Consider the following 16,487-nt stretch of genomic DNA (forward strand, 5'->3'; position numbering starts at 1 on the left):
CCAATGATAGACACCGCCGAAGAAAGAGATTGATTTGCGGCAGCAAATCGAACCTTCTTTGGAATAATAAGAAAGAGGCAAGCCTCCCTCAATAATGCCAATGTTTTATCTTTGAGTGATGTTCTTCTATTGTCACAAATAGCTGTTTGTTAAAAGTGGGCCGACGGGAAGCCTGAGTACTGCGTAAGACCCCTTAGAATAACGAGAAGACAAGTATCGTTAGCATTAGATTGGCAAGATGACAAGTAAATGTGAACACCCAAAGAAAAACAGAAGTAGGGGAGAGGAGGGGCAGCCTCGAAATTCTATCGTATACCTGGGGGCATGCAAACCTTCTGGAGTGCAAGTTAGGGGCGGTTATTTATCTGGTTTTAAGATTAGCCGTTTCCAAACTTGCATGAAAGAAGCCTGTGGGGCAAAAGTAAAATTTGCCAAAAGTGAGCATAGCTGTGGTAAGGCATAAGCTCTATAAAAATTGGTCCTTACGGGAGGCGTTCTTTTTATGACTGGTATATCGAGCAGTTTTAGCATATAGTTCATGCTCGTTAAAAAATAAACGCAAAATTCGAGCAGTTTTATGACTGAATTTATGCTCGTTAAAAAATAGAAAAGTGTGAGCAAAAGTTTCCCCCAGAGTTCAAGCTCATGGAAAAAATGAACCGGTAAATAACCTTTTGAGATCGTAAATTCATCAGCCATAAGAACCTTGATCGTGTTTTCATCCATCACCTCCACTGTTCATTTGGCCGATCATTCACTTCCATTTGTGTGTTTACCTCTTTTGAGAAACAGCTGCAAAGAGTGATTTCACCTAGCCATCCTTGTGACACTGCCGTGATTGGAAAATTCCAACCTGTACCTGGAATCTGCTGCTATCTCTGTTTATCACTCGTTCCTCAAAAGACGAGTCTTCTTTCAGCTCTTTTCACTGACTCGTAAAATATGAAAAGTTTGCCGAGTTTTGGCCTTCCAGCTCGTTAAATGACCGGAACGCTATCCCTCCTCTAAATTTTAATCTTTTTGGACCTGAGGGATTATTGCACAAAAGGATCGAGCGCTTGTCTTGTTCGGCTCGTTAAAAGTACCGAACAACCATCCCTTCTGTATTGTTTTATACTTTTTCGGACTTAAGGGATTAGCTGACGAAAAAGGAATTATGGAGTTAACTTTCTGTATCTTTTCAGACTCTCTAAAAATGAAAAGGACCGAGTTTTCTTTGTCGTTAGACTCGTTAAAATGATTAAATAGTAGCGAAAAACTTGTCTTTAGACGAGAACGAGTTTCCCTATCACTAGGCTCGTTAAATCATAGCGATGGGCTTGCCCGAAGGGCAGGTTATAGAACAAGCATATGTTATCCTCCTCAAGCTTGACAAAAATAAAGAGGTACTGGTCAGAAATGACTGGGGAAAAATATGGAGAACATCAAAGTTTAAAGGTAGCAAGTCACTCTTGAACATGACACTTTTCCTCCGTACCACATCGGGTTGGGTTGTTTCATTCACCGGTCTCATCACCATGGTCCTCGCCACACCATCCACATTTGGGGTAATGCTACCGATCCATCGCATCAGTGTCGTTATATGTTCAAGAGGGGTCATTCTGAAAGTGTCAACCGTGTCCCATCCACTACCATACATTATCCTTCATCCATTCATGATCGCCACCCTGAATCATATGTCACAGTTTGTTTTCACCTCCACTAAAATCATTAGCTCCGTTCCGTGTCAATGATGTGGGATTCATTAAGGCCCTCCTTTGACAGATCGCTTCTTGTCGACTTCAGCTCATTATCCAAGAAGTTGATCTAGGAACACCCCCATCAGTACTTTGAAGCTTGCATGCCTCAATGGCAAGTTTCTCACTTCCGGCGACAGGTATACATCAATGACCTTCGACCCGAAGATTTTGCGTGGCGTTCGACGCCAAGTCCTGTATTCACGCCACGTGAATTGTACTGCAGTACCTTGAGGGTCATCGTCATTATTGGTGATTCCTCTCGCGCTTGTTAACGGTTTTCATTATTGACCGGTAATCAAGCGATGTCTTTCCATGTTCGACTTCAGCGCAATTCTCACATGGATCGACTTGTACTTAGAGTGAAGATCGAACGAGTTTGAAGACCCCGGATCTAGTTTCATCCATCCGGGCTGCGATATATATTCAGGAAATATAAAAGCATTTGCCATGTACATCATTGCAGCAGATGATCATCCTATTCAAAGGATGATAATTTCAGCAGAAAATTATCAGTCTATCTTCAGACGATCGTCTGTCATATGTACCAAAATGTATTTATAAAAGCTGAGCATGGGAATGCCCGCCTCAGCTAGATCATGAAAAATAGAATGAAAAATAATGTATTGTATTGTATTGTATTACAGGGCACTCTCCTCAGCACTGGAACGAACTTCGGATCCTCTAGATAAAGCATTTCACCCGATAAACGGCCTCATACTTTAGGGGGAAACTGTTATAGACATTTTTGTGCCTCGCGACATGGAGCATGAAATGTCAATAATTACAGGGATCCTCAGTCCCTAAACATGTTGTTCTTACCCCTAAAAGAACAAGGTCATCAAACAACAGCACTTCCAATCAGTTCTCCACCTGAAAACACTTCAAAACAGGCTTATTTTGGATCATGTCAGATGCTCCACTGAGCTTCTGCGCTGGAATGCAACTGTCCCTCTTTGTACCTGCACTGGAAGTCAAGATTAATGAAGGCTACCTGCGCTGGGCGAGATTGGCCAAGTGGCACAGTCATCCTGCAAGGTGTCAACTGCCCAGGAAGCTTCCAAACTGACACTTGGTTCATAAGATTCGCCCTGTGATGAGTAAGAGGTACTTGATCACCATGTGTAAGCAAGGATCTCCAAGTGGACTCAAGAACTGAAGATTAACTGAAGAGGGAGAGGACACTAGTCAGCTCTATGCCAGCCTCAAGCTGACTCATCCTCTCTTCTTCTCTCCTATATATAGAACTCTTCTATGAGGTCTAAGGAGGCTGGAATTTTGTGTAAAGCAAGGAGGTGCTGTTGGATTACAGTTAGAGCTATTGGGTGATTGTTTTACTAGAGGTGAAGAGGAGAGTTCTTGCTGCTGGGGAGGTGCTGCTGGATTGGAGCCATCATTGGTTGTAACCTTCTCAGAACCCTGTTACTTCTATCAATAAAGTTTTGCATGTTCTCCTATATACTTGTATTACATTGATGAATTGTATTTACTGGTATATTTGATTCACTCTAATCCATGCATCAGTTATGAGTACATGTATCTTGTAGTTTCCTCTCTTGTTTTGTGCAGGATCTGTGTGTAGCTGGACCGGCAAAGAGAGCAAGGAACTGAGAACAAGAGACAAGGAGAGAGGACAAGGATCGACTAAGCGAAAGACACCAGGTTGGTTGGCCTTCTTTTCACTCTCTCTGTACTTTCATAAAGGAAATCATCAAAGCTTTACTTTCAGTTGTTGCTAAAGACTGTCACCTTTAGAGTAGGGATAGGGTCATCCGCATCGGATACTTTTCCCCACAACACGTAGGAGGGCCTTAATGTGTCCCACATCTATGACATGAAACGAAGCAAATGATTTTTTGGAGGTGAAAACGATCTGACGACACAAGGTTCAGGAATGGCGGTCATGAAAAATGGAGGGTGAAGGTATTGCAGTGGATGAGGCATTAACTGGATGGTGAATTCTATGAATAAATTCTCTTGAATATATTGATGACACTAATATGGATTGGTAGTGTTAACCCCAAAATATGGATGGTGTGGAGGACGAATGGTGAAAGGACCGGTGAATGGAATAACCCCACCCAACTCAATCATGGTGATAGAGTGAAAGTGTCATGTTCAAGAGAAACCTACTACCAATAAATTTTTTTAAGTTTTCTTCCCTTTTTCCCAGTCATTGCTGACCAGTACCTCTTTATTTTTGTCAAGCTTGAGGAGGATAACATATGCTTGTTGTATAATTTGCCCTTCGGGAAAACCTGTCGCTATGTTTTAGCGAGCCTAGTGACAGTGAAACTCGTTCTTGTTTGGGTGGACAAGTTTGTCGCTATTGTTTTAACTAGTTTGACGACAAGGATAACTCGGTCCTTTTCATATTTAGAGAGTTTGAAAAAGGACGAAAAGAAAAATTCAGTAGTTATTTTTCATAGCATAATCCCTTAAGTCTGAAAAAGGATAAAATAATACAAAATTGATGACGTTTCGATCACTTTAGCGAGTCGAAAAAGACAAGCGCTCAAACTTTTTCATGAGATAATCCCTCAGGTCTAAAAAAGATTAAAATATACATGAGGGATGGCACTTCCAATCACTTTAATGAGCTGGAAAGGCCAATAGCTCGACAATATTTTCATATTTAACGAGTTTGAAAAGAGTTTAAAGGATACTTGTTTTTGAGGAACGAGTGGTTTTTAGGGTAGAAAACTGGTTCTGGGTGAGCTTGGAACTTATCGAAACATGGTGGTGTGAAGAGGTTGGCTAACAGGACCACTCGTCGTAGCTGTTACTCAAAAAGCTAAACAATCAAGTGGAAGCGTATGATCGGCCAAAAGAATGGAGGTGACGGTAGGAACACAACCAAGGTTCAAAAGGGCAGATAGCATGGCAATCAAAAAGGCTATTTACCGAAGGTGGGTTCATTTTTTAACGAGCTTGAGGTATGGGGGAACATATGCTCAGTGGTAGGTTTATTTTTTAACGAGCTTTAACCATGCGATAACATTGCTCATTATAGTGGTCAAAGATGTTCAATTCACTGTTTATGACATTAGATTCTTTCATCGGTCGTTCAACCTGCTTAATCACTCCATCGGATTGATTAGAAATACATATATATGCATGAAAAATGAATTAAAAACTAACATTTTACTTGAAGTATGTGAATAGTGACATAAAAAGTAGTTTAACCTTTCACTTTCATCACTTCATTTCAAATTTGGGATTTTGGAGCTCTGGAGTGGTTTTCCCCCTCAAATTTCATCAGTTGATTTCGGGAGATCCGGTGGACTATTCTCGATGCCATCAAGACTAGGTAGGAGCTAACGCTAAGCTATTCATTTTCATTCCATCCTCTCTTGATTCTGAGCAAGTTTTTCCATTTTTCTGGGCCCCTTGGGTTTGAAGAAGTCGTTCTCCAACCATCGCACCTAGCCTATATCAAAAGGTGCAATGCATACTGAGTTGTACACTAGCTAGTGAGTATGCATCTCACCTTGCTCAAAGGCAGGGTGCGATGGGCGCAGAAAGGAAACTTTACACAGTGATTTTTCATGAAATTTTCACCTATTTTTGCTCAAATTTGGATCCAAACTCATCTTTTGTTTGTGTTTCAGATATTTGTTGGATCAAGATGGTCGTCACATGGCATGCACATGAACATGAAGAGGAGGACATGATTGCCTTACATGATCAGGGCATAGTTACTGCATTACGAAACTGTGGTTTGCTCAAATTCTTCCGTATATCCAGCGTGAGGCAACAAATCAGTTTGTTGTAGTATTTTCTCGATGCTTGGGATCCGATCAGCCAGGTATTCCAGATCAAAGGCAAATCTATTCCATTGGCAGAAGGGGATATTTACTTTTTGATGGGGTTATTGAGGCGTGGTGCCCCTATTTCACTATCAGGATCCGCCCATGGGGGTGAATCTGTGAAAGATTATTCGTCAATTCTGTACAAATGGATCTTAGCCCAGTAGAGATGACAAGATCAATATTGGGATGTCACTGATCCGCCCTTGAGGACCATTTTATTTACCTATGCTAGATTGGCTGGCAGCGCGGCTCTTCATTTGGAAAACAGATCTTACATGCAGTACGCCCTGGAATGCTTGGAACCAAAGGTGTTCAACTGGTCTGAGTCGGTACTTCCTGTCATCAAAGAACAACTCTCCAAAGTAAAGAATGGAAGATCCAAGAATTTTGGCTATGGTTCCATCTTGACTGCTTTTTCCTTGGAGAGGATTCCATTGATGCAGCCTCAGAACATTTCACTGGGATTTCCAGCACAAAGGGTGTTTCTGGGAAAACTAGTGTCTTTTCGATTTTCTAGCCCTCTAGGATTGGCACCTATCCTAGAAACAAACAATCAAAGTAATTTGCAATTTTCTCTATGTATGATAGATGAGAGAGAAGCAAAGGGACCAACCTAGATCTTCCACTTGACTCCTTGCTTGATTTCTCTCCCCCTTTATAGAGCTTGCAACTCCTCTCCTACTTATTCCACTTAGAGAATACCTATAGAAACAAAGTAACAAAACACCATCAAAGCATCTTAATCTATTATATCATAAACAATGCAGAATCTGAAATACAGTGAACATACAATGGAATTCACAAATAACAACATTCACAAATACACAATTGTATGGAGGAAAACTCAAAGAACTTTATTAAAGTAGAAGGGAGAATTACAACCCAACTGTCTGATCCAGCATCATCCTCCTAGCATCAAATCCCTCTTCACCTCATGAAAATCAAGATCACTCAACAATACAATACTCTTTCTCAAAGACAAACTATCAGCACTTCCTTACAAATTACAAAATTCTAGCCTCTAGATCTCTCAGATGAGGGATCCATTTATAGATGTTTGCAAGGGTGTAAGTCATCTCTAGGTTTTTGATTAGTGTCATTCCATTTGTTGTTCTTGGTTCCACTTGGAGATTTCTTGGATCTCTTACTCATCCCTGGGTGAATTTAGAGAGGCAAGTGTCATAGGAGAAGTTTCTAGAAGATTCCATGAGCATCCACTTAGCAAATTGTCTCGGACATTTTTCCATTCTCATTCATTGCACCCCATAGAAGGCCTCTTTAGTATGCATCGCACCTGGCTGGTTTATACATCACACCCTGACAGTGGAGCAGTCAGTATGGTCCAGTTTTGGCTAGTTCTGAGTGGTTTTTCAAGTGGAACTTCTGGGGAATGATGTAACCAGTTGACCTTGATCCTTTACGGTATGAAACAACACTTTTAGGGGTTAAAGAGCCCTAGTTTATCGACATATAAGGTTTGGGTTGAACCACCCAAATATGTCTATAATAGAGGGACCCACGGATGTAGAGATGGGTTGATCTTATGGCCAGACATGCTGGTCAGTCACAAATTTCCTTCTCTGATGCCTTTTTCAAGTGGTTCGACCATTAGGAGATGGTCTTTGCAGAGCATCCATACGTTGGGATGGATTTTTGAGGCGACCCGAATTTGGCATTACCAACTGGTGAGCAGTGGAGTGTTATGGATAAAATGATTCGACCACATCTTTGTTTATTAGTTTTATAATGTTTTTGTGTTTTTAAATGTTATCAAGACTAATCAAACTCATATATTTGTGTAGATATTGGGCCAGTGCGACCAATGGCATGCCCAAGGGTGGCAGCTGACGTTTCAGTAGGGGAGGCTATAGGGAGGGCCATCCTTCGCGATCTGGACATAGCAGAGACCCTGGCAGTGATATAGGATCAGATCGAGGGCCTCACTCTTGGTATTCAGGATGTGAGGACCGACGTGTTACCTCTGAGGTTACAGTGCCATACTATTGGTGTGCCGAGTTGATGGACCAGTCTCTTACGTATGATTGCACAGGCTGTGACATGTTATCACCAACATCAGTAGTCTAGGATGCTTTTCTGCATTCATTTTTGAGTTTCTTGGTCATATGACTGATTTTGTCTTGGACACAAAACATTTTGTAAAAACTATAAATAGTTATATATTTTTTATTTTTGGAGTTTTATTTTGGTTAAGTTACGCGATCCTGATGCAAATGTTAATGTGAAATGATTTTCTTTACAAATTCTGCAATTGTCTATCTAACACATAATTTTCTAATGAATCAGTTAATGTGTTTAAGTTTCTGGAAATGTGTTGATATTGAATGGAATCAAACTGTCTTTCCAAAATCTTGAATCTTAGGAACATACGATAAATAGCTAGGTTCTGAATGGAATAGACGCCAGTAAGATGTAGAATGACAAGTTGCGAATCTAGCCTGACAACAACTTGGCATATGCCATGCAAAATGGCATTAGAGAGAAGCTCAATCAATGCACTATACTCAGCGATGTTGTTCATTGATTGGGAAATACATATCCCCCTTAAACTCACTAACTCACCGCTTGGAGCAAAAATGGCCGAGGCTGCAGAAGACAGGTTCCGCGTACTACAACTAGCTTTGTTGGCATACCCAACAAATGGTTCCAAAAAGTCTGACATCTGCAGAAAATGTAAAATGGATTACCTAACCAAAATGACAACTCTAAAAGAAAACAAAAATGTAACAAAAGCATATATAGAAAAAGATTACTACACTTAATCAAGCATAGTAATGCTTAAGATACAACCCGTTTCAAGGTTGCGACAGTGGAATCCCATCATAATCGACTAGCTCATAGGCTCCTTTTGTCAATACACACTTAACAATTTAGGGGCCCATCCATAATGATTTGAACTTACATGCTCCCAATTTGTCAGAGTCCTAATCATAAAGCAAGGCCAGGTCACCTTTTGAGAAGACACGAGGCTTGACATTTTTGTCAAATTTCACCTTGACACGTTTCTTATGTGCTTCATTAGCCAGTGCGACGTCATGAAGGGTTTCATCCAAGTGGATTAGTTCCAAGAAATGAGCCTCTTTCTCCGAAGTTTCGGGAAGCAGATCAATTGCAAGCTTGAGAGACGAAATTTCGCACTGAATTGGTAAGACAACTTCTAGATCATACACCAACTGAAAAGGTGTAAATCCGGTCGCATTTCTCACTGACATCCTATATGCCCACAGAGCTAAGTACAGGATTAAATTCCAATTCCTTTTGTGGACTCCAATCATTCTCTGCAACATGCACTTAAGGACTTTGTTGATTGCCTCAATGTGTCCGTTAGCATGTGGATAATATGGAGTAGAACTATAGTGGGATAGTCCTAATTTGGCAGTCAATTCAATCGTCATGTGATTGCGAAAATGTGATCCATGATCTATGAATATAGCATGTGGAACACCAAATCTAGAGACTACATGATTAAAAAAGAAAAGAGCAACCGTTTCACCGCTATTGTTTAATGTAGGCATCACCTCGACCCATTTTGTAAAAAAGTCGACAACAACTATAATATACCCATGACCCCCAGCCAAGGTGGGGTTACATGTCATGAAATCTATGCCCCATTTAGCAAATTGCCCAACATCAACTACTGGATGTAGCAGTGCAAGTGGTAATCTGGTTTTGCGATCAAAAATCTGATAAGCATGGAAACTTCTGACTGCAATTATGCAATCTTTGAATATATTGGGTTAGAAGTAACCATCTCATAAGATCTTTTGTTCAGTAGCATAACCAGATAGATGCCCCCCACACACACCTGAATGACAGTCATTCAGAACTTTTTCGGCCTCCTCATGCATGAGGAACCTTGACAGAACTATATCAACACCACGACGGTAACGTGTATCACCGACGATCATGTAGTCTTTGGCTTGGTATCAAATATGCCGCTGTTCAGAGCGAGAGGTGTTTGGCCTAAAAGTTTGGGTCTGGAAATAGATCAGTATATCTCCATACCACGGATCGCTTGACAATATCAGAAACATAGTCTCATCCATGATTGATGCTTTAGATGTTAAATCGTTGGATGACGATGGGAGGTCACAAAGTAACTCTGCAAATACGAGAGATTTCTTTGATTTGGATTTGGTGAATTCGAAATCAAACTCTTGCAAAATGGCTATCCATTTGGAATATTTTTCCCCTAGTAATTGACACGACAGAATGTAGGTCATAGGGTTGCAATCTGACACAATGGTAGTTTTGCGAAAGAGAAAGTAGTGTCGAAATCTATGTAATGTTTAAATAGCTGCTAAAGCCAACTTTTCAACATAAGAGTACTTGCTTTATGTATCATTAAGGTTGCGACTTAAATAATATATAGGATGTTCTATTCCATTATCTTCTTGCACTAAGACCATGGCGATGGTTGTATCTGCAGCGATGAGATACAGGTTAAAGTCGTTTTGATAGTCAGGAGCATAAATTAATGATGCTTTTATCAGGGAACCTTTTAAAGCATCAAAGGAAGCTTGTGCAACCTGATCCCAGTGAATGGGTACTTATTTTTTCAAAAGACACATATAACCTTTAGCGAGTTCGGCATAATGTGGAATGAACCTCCTCAGAAACTTATATTTCCCCTGGAGTTTCTGAATCTAAAGCAAATTTGAAGGTGGAGGCATGTCAAGGATTGCCTGGACCTTACATGGGTCGAGTCGAATTCCGTCCTTAGAAACTACGAAACCAAGTAATCGACTGGAACCAACACAAAACACACACTTTTGCAGATTGAGTCATATCTTGTAGTGTTGGCAATGTAGAAATATGGTTCTCAAATGCTACGGATAAGTAGTCCGCTTTTGCGAATGAGCCAGTAGTTCGTCGAGATATGGTTGAACGATGTGCTTGATGTCATGCAAGGTGTATTTCATTGCCCTCTGAAAAGTTTCCCCCGCATTCTTCAATCAGAAAGGTAGTTTACGGTATGCGAATGTGCCCCACAAACATATAAATTTAGTCTTCGACTGGTCCTGTGGGTGGATATTGATTTGGTTGTACCGGGAAAATCGATCCATAAATGAAAAGATTTTGCATCCGGAACATTCATCAATTATCTGGTCGATGAAGGGTGTGGGGTAGTTGTCCTTTGGACATGCTTGATTTACATCCCTATAATTAATGCACACTTTAATTGTTCCTTGCTTTTTCATCACAGGAACAATATTCGATACCTAATCAGTGAGAGGAACAGGGTAAATGAAACCAGCATGTAAACGTTTTTCAACTTTTGCCTTAATGGTAGCGGCTTTCTTTGGTTCAACCGGTCGAATCCATTTTCGTACTGGTTTGACATCTCGATACATCTTGATTTTGTGTTCAACGATTCTCGAGTCAATGCCTGGAATTTCTTCATATGACCATGCAAAGACATCTCTGAATTCACGAAAGAGAGCGCAGTAAATCTCCAGTTCTGATGAAGAACATGACTTGCCAACATGAATATTCTATACAACATTAGGTTTGGTCGAGATATTTATGGCGATAGTTTCTTCAATATTGGACAGATTTCGCTCGAAATCCACCGTATTTATAGTATTTGATAGAAAATAAAAAACTGAAGGATGATTAAGGTCGCTTGAATAATATTCATTGTTATCTTGAAGGTGGGAACAATGGTGGTAATCTTCCAACTGCGTCTCTCCTATCATCATCGACTGGATGATTCCTTCGTCTGTAGCATGTATATAAGACCAAGGATCGGAAGAGGTACCATACTCTAGAGACCTATCTATCCAAACACTCATTGAGTGTTGATTTGGGTTTGCCGCCCAGGCCCAAAAAATTGATTGCTACAAAGATTCTATGGTGCTTGGGGGCAACAGCTCGCGATGATCCACACTATCAAAATGGTCATATTTCTTCTTAATCTTAGATGATGTAGAAGATATCATATGATAGGTTTCCACTGTGGCCACTTCAGCCAGATCAGTTGGAGGTGGGAGGGAAAAGGTAACCATCAAGGAGGGGTCTTTTAAGAGACCTACTTCGACATTTTGAAGCGATTGAGAACTTCCATGGATCAATGGAATGCTTCCAGTAGCTTGTGAACTATTGGGGGAAAAGGTTAGTTGGTGAAGGATTGTAATTCTACCTTGGAAGGGAAATGCAATATTTCTAAAATATGTTGACACAACGACGGCCATAGCACAAATCCAGGGCCTTCCCAGTAAGATATTGTAGTCAAGGTTTCCATCAATGACTTCAAATTCAATTTCTACTATCTTGCCCCCCAGTTCAACTTGCAAGTTACTTAAAATCCCATATGGCGTGTATGTTCTTCCATCGAATGATTTTAATGTCATTGATGATCATGACAAGGGTGGTGATCCTAAAGTTTTCCAACAACTCATTAACATAATACAGGTAGATGCCCCTTCATCAATTATTATTCGATGAAAAGTTTTATTGAGGGCTTTTACCTGTATAAGGAAAGCGAGTTCAGACGGTAACTGAGGTTCGTATCCTTTATGGCTAAAGACCACAAGATTGGAATCCGCTGGATCAATCCCACCTATTGTTGGTAACAAAGCCTGCTTTTGGGAGGGGCAATTATGCAGTACTTCAAGTGTCGACATAGCGGATGGCGATTGAGCCAAATCCTCCACTATATTATAATTCTATGTTGCTAGAGCATGAGGATTAAATGTCGATTTATGTACTAATCCCTTTGGCAGCTTTACTGTTAATTCAAGAATGATGGGTGGAACAACTTTTGGTGAAGTTGTTGTCGAACTACTGGGTTGATCTGTAGCCTTGTTGTTTGATGAGTATGGATTCCCATAATCTTTATTCCTTGTTGATATCAAAGCATCATTTTTCTGTTTCGAGATGGATAGAATAAGAAGTTGGGATGGGAAGCATGATAGATAGCAACCAGATTAGTTTCTGGGTTTGGAAATGGATTAGTCAACACCACTGAGGTATTTGAAGTCTTTAAAAATTTCACAACTTCAACTTGATGTGGACAATCTTTTGTGTAATCCTCGTCATTACATATTAAACATGGATAATGAGGTTTCTTTTGCCCACCAAGGTTCTCAGAAGATTTTTCAAGACGAAAATTCTCCTGTTTCTTCTTATTATTCTTCCCTTTCTTCTTGCCCCCTGGTTGCTTTGGATTCTTGCCTTTGTCAGATGACTTAGCGTTAATCTTCGAGGCAAGAGTTTTGTCATTTACTTTTTGACTAGACACTGTAAGGGCTTTACCACATGGAGCCTTTGCAGTTTGCATGCTTTAGGTACCGATCACACCATCACCAGTGTGAGGGTCCCTGTTTGATTTAGGAGGGGGAGGAATGGAAAATTTTGGTCTGGGAAAGTCAGGAATTTTGTCGTAGAGTGTGCCAGACTGAGTATATATCAAGTCTAAATATTGGGCACGAGCAATGACTTGCTCTTCAGTGGCAACACCTCCTTTTTCCACATCCTCAATAATAGAAGGCAATAAGGACTTAATAAACCACTCTGCTAAAAGTTGATTAGGAACATACGTCTTTACCATTCGACAATGACGTCGCCACTCATGAATATCATCAGATATGTGAGTGACTGTTGTCTGTTTAAAGTTGGTAAGGAGTTCTATTCCCGTTTTGTACCTTATGGGTAGCTGAAAGTGGGTTAGAAAGGTAGTGGCAAGGGTGTTGAAGTTATCAAATGAAGCCCTAGGCAATTCAATATACCGTTTCGCTATTAGACTAGTTAGCGTTCTCTAAAAAAGGTGAATCCTAATCGAATCATCATTGAGGGTGTTAGACGACTACCACAAATGAAAAGTCATTATGTGATTCGATGGATCTTCACATGGATTTCCATTGAATTTAGGAATATCGGAGGGAAGTTTATGAGGAATCGCTCACCACCAATGGGTGTGTGCAATTGGATCATTTTTCAGTCGGTTCAAATCTAGTAATTCTAGAGTTGCTACAAAAGGAAACTGTTGATTTAGGTTTGGTGAAGCATACCCAGGATAAGATGGGATCACCTGAGCAATAGGTATTTGCATACCAGCATAATGTATCTGATGCTGGTAACTTTGATAAGGTTGTTGGACATAACCATTATAGTATGGTTGTTGATAAAAATTTTGAAAAAGCGGTTGTCCATTACCTACAAAGCCTTGTTGCTCAGGTCCTCGGTAAGTTTGCTGGAATTGCGGTTGTTGATATTGTACCAACCATGGTTGTTGGACCATTTGCTGTTGCCCAATATTGGAAGATTGACCAAGATGTAGAGTGATAGTAGCCTGAGTCATTCCAGGTAAGGAAGCACTAACCCGAGCTTGTGATTGAGCTGTAGAGACAAGAGGTTGTTGTATTGCAACCTGAGAGACTTGAGGTTGACACGCAACAGGCAATGCTTGTACTTGCGACACAGTCACAATAGCAGGTGTAGTGGGAATATTCGACACAGGTTGGACTGGTTGCATTGAATATACAACCCTTGGTTGTTGAGGCAGTATTGGTACCCAACCGCTGGATGTAATTCCAATTTGACCAAAATTTTGTTGTGAACTATCATATGGTTGTTCTCCAAGAGGGAACATTCAAAAAGCATACTTCCCTCCATATGGTGGCAGTCTAGTGTCTAAAGGATATATCAGTCTTTGAAGACTAGTTTGCCCAAATTGATACTGGCATGTAGGATCAATTTGCTCAGTTTCCACATAAGAAATACCAGATGGGATTCCAGATGAACAAATAGGAACAGACCATGTCGTCGAAACAGTCCATGAGTGGACTCTAGATAGTGATTGATAACTAGTTGGGACAGATGGTATACCAACAAACATTGTAGGAATGGCCGTAGGAAGCTCTACCGTAGCTGTATCAGATGACATAGTCCTAGATGTTGATGGTTTTTCAGACATGTTTAGTCTATTGAAAAGATTTCCTAGAAATTCGACATGAACTTTTGATGAAGGATAATTAAAAGAACTAACTTCAGGAGTGGAAGGATATAAGTGGATCCCAGTTCCAAAATGTAATGGGGTACTGGATGGAAGATCCTCTACTATATCCTCTATGGCAATCAGTCCAGGTGGAAGAGGTAGACCGTTAGGTCCATAAAATATTTATGGAGCCGAAGAAGTTATAGATTCTTCAGTGATAGGTACTGGAGGGGTGACACCTTCTGAATTATGGAAATCAACTTCCAGATGTTCAAGTAAGTGAACTTCAGTCTCTGGATCATATCTAGTTGTAGCTATTTTAGGTATAGAAGTGTCTACTGTTACACTAGGATCAATTCTAATGTCCTCCTATAACTGTGGAACTTCTTTTGTAAAGGCAAATGTACTAGAAATGATCGGAGTAACTGTAGTCTTTGATGATGTTGAAACACAAGTTTCAAATAAACCAGGAGAATTGGACTCAATTAAATAAGATCATTTTGCTCGAAATGGTTTCGTTTCCGAAGTCAAAGACGGTTGACTCGCTAGGCTCCGTGAACGATGGGGTTTTGATTGACTTTCTTCCACGATTGCGGATTACTTGATCAACTCAAAATTAAGGGGCAAAATGTTATTCCGAATTAAATAAATTTTAATGATGCTTTGAAAAAGCTTTTCTTTTTCATTTTTTAAGAGTTGAGAAAATGCTAAAGATGACTATAGTCCCCTTCGATTTTTAATGAACCTGAAGTGACAAGTGCTCAGATGGACCTTTTCTTTTAAGGAGTCGAAAAGGAATGAAAGTGACTACTCTGGAAATCTAGACAGAGGGATTACCAAGCCAACCACAAAACTGAAATATACACCTTGGTGATAGATTAAAGAGAATTTACCAAGGACTTATGTACGACAGTCAATCTTCCCAAATGTTGTGTTTAGTGCATTGTGATCGATAGGGCGGTAGACATGGCTTCCTATGGATAAAGGATATAAGCCTATTGTGGTCTCCCAATATATACTCGACGGTACGGGGAGCACAACTCCATGCTAGCACTTGTATCAAAGAGGAGGAATCACCCAACCTTCGATGAAAACAATAGTTACTAGATTTTACAACGACGGAACACGTCTCTAGCCTAGACCTCTAAATGTGTTGCATTAGGTTCTAAAGCATTGTTAAGTTCATTGAAATTTATTTTACAGTTGATCTAGTTTAGAATTTTTCCTTTCAATGGTTCACCGCGTGATGTAGATGTAAAATTCCTAAAAATGCAATCTATAATGATAACCAATTGTTGTTTATTTTTAGCAATGAAAATCCTAGCTACTAAGGAAAGAAGATTCAATTGCTTTCAAACAAAGAGCAAAGAGCACACACTAAATGAACTTTTCCTAAATCATTTTACGCACACAGTCTAAATGCAAATGCAAATAAATGTATTTGTTTTTCGTTCCGCTTAATGTGAAAAAATGCCAAAAAAGGAAAACTAAGTAAAGATCTAAAATATTTTTTACTCAAAGCGACATTTTGACAATTTCTTTTCAAAATGGAAAGGGAGACTAAATGACACTTTTTAATTTCAAATAGAAAATGCTTTTGACACTCCAAATATCAACAAATCAAATCAAATACATGTCAAAATGTTCAATCGACTATCTAGATAAGGAAGACTCAACGACACTTCTCTTTTTTGACAAAAAATGACAGTTACGACACTTTTTGTACCAAAGTGACAGTTTGATTTAAGCGACTTTTCGACAAAGGATCGTAAATGATGGACAAATACATAAAAACATTTTCTAATCCTAATCAATGGAGGTTAAACTATGTAATGCAGGCATGCTTCAACAATGAGATATTGTTCATAAGCAGCAAAAATCAACTAAACAGAGCTAAAAACAAAGACAAAAAAACCCAAATTTCAAGAGGAGAAATAGGATTACTCAGTCATCGCACCTGTGATTCATAGAAATAGGGATGCA

This window comes from Pinus tabuliformis, chromosome 5_2 (assembly GCF_031772625.1).
Source record: "Pinus tabuliformis cultivar Carrire ecotype Pingquan chromosome 5_2, CPIR1, whole genome shotgun sequence".
Lineage (NCBI taxonomy): Eukaryota > Viridiplantae > Streptophyta > Pinopsida > Pinales > Pinaceae > Pinus > Pinus tabuliformis.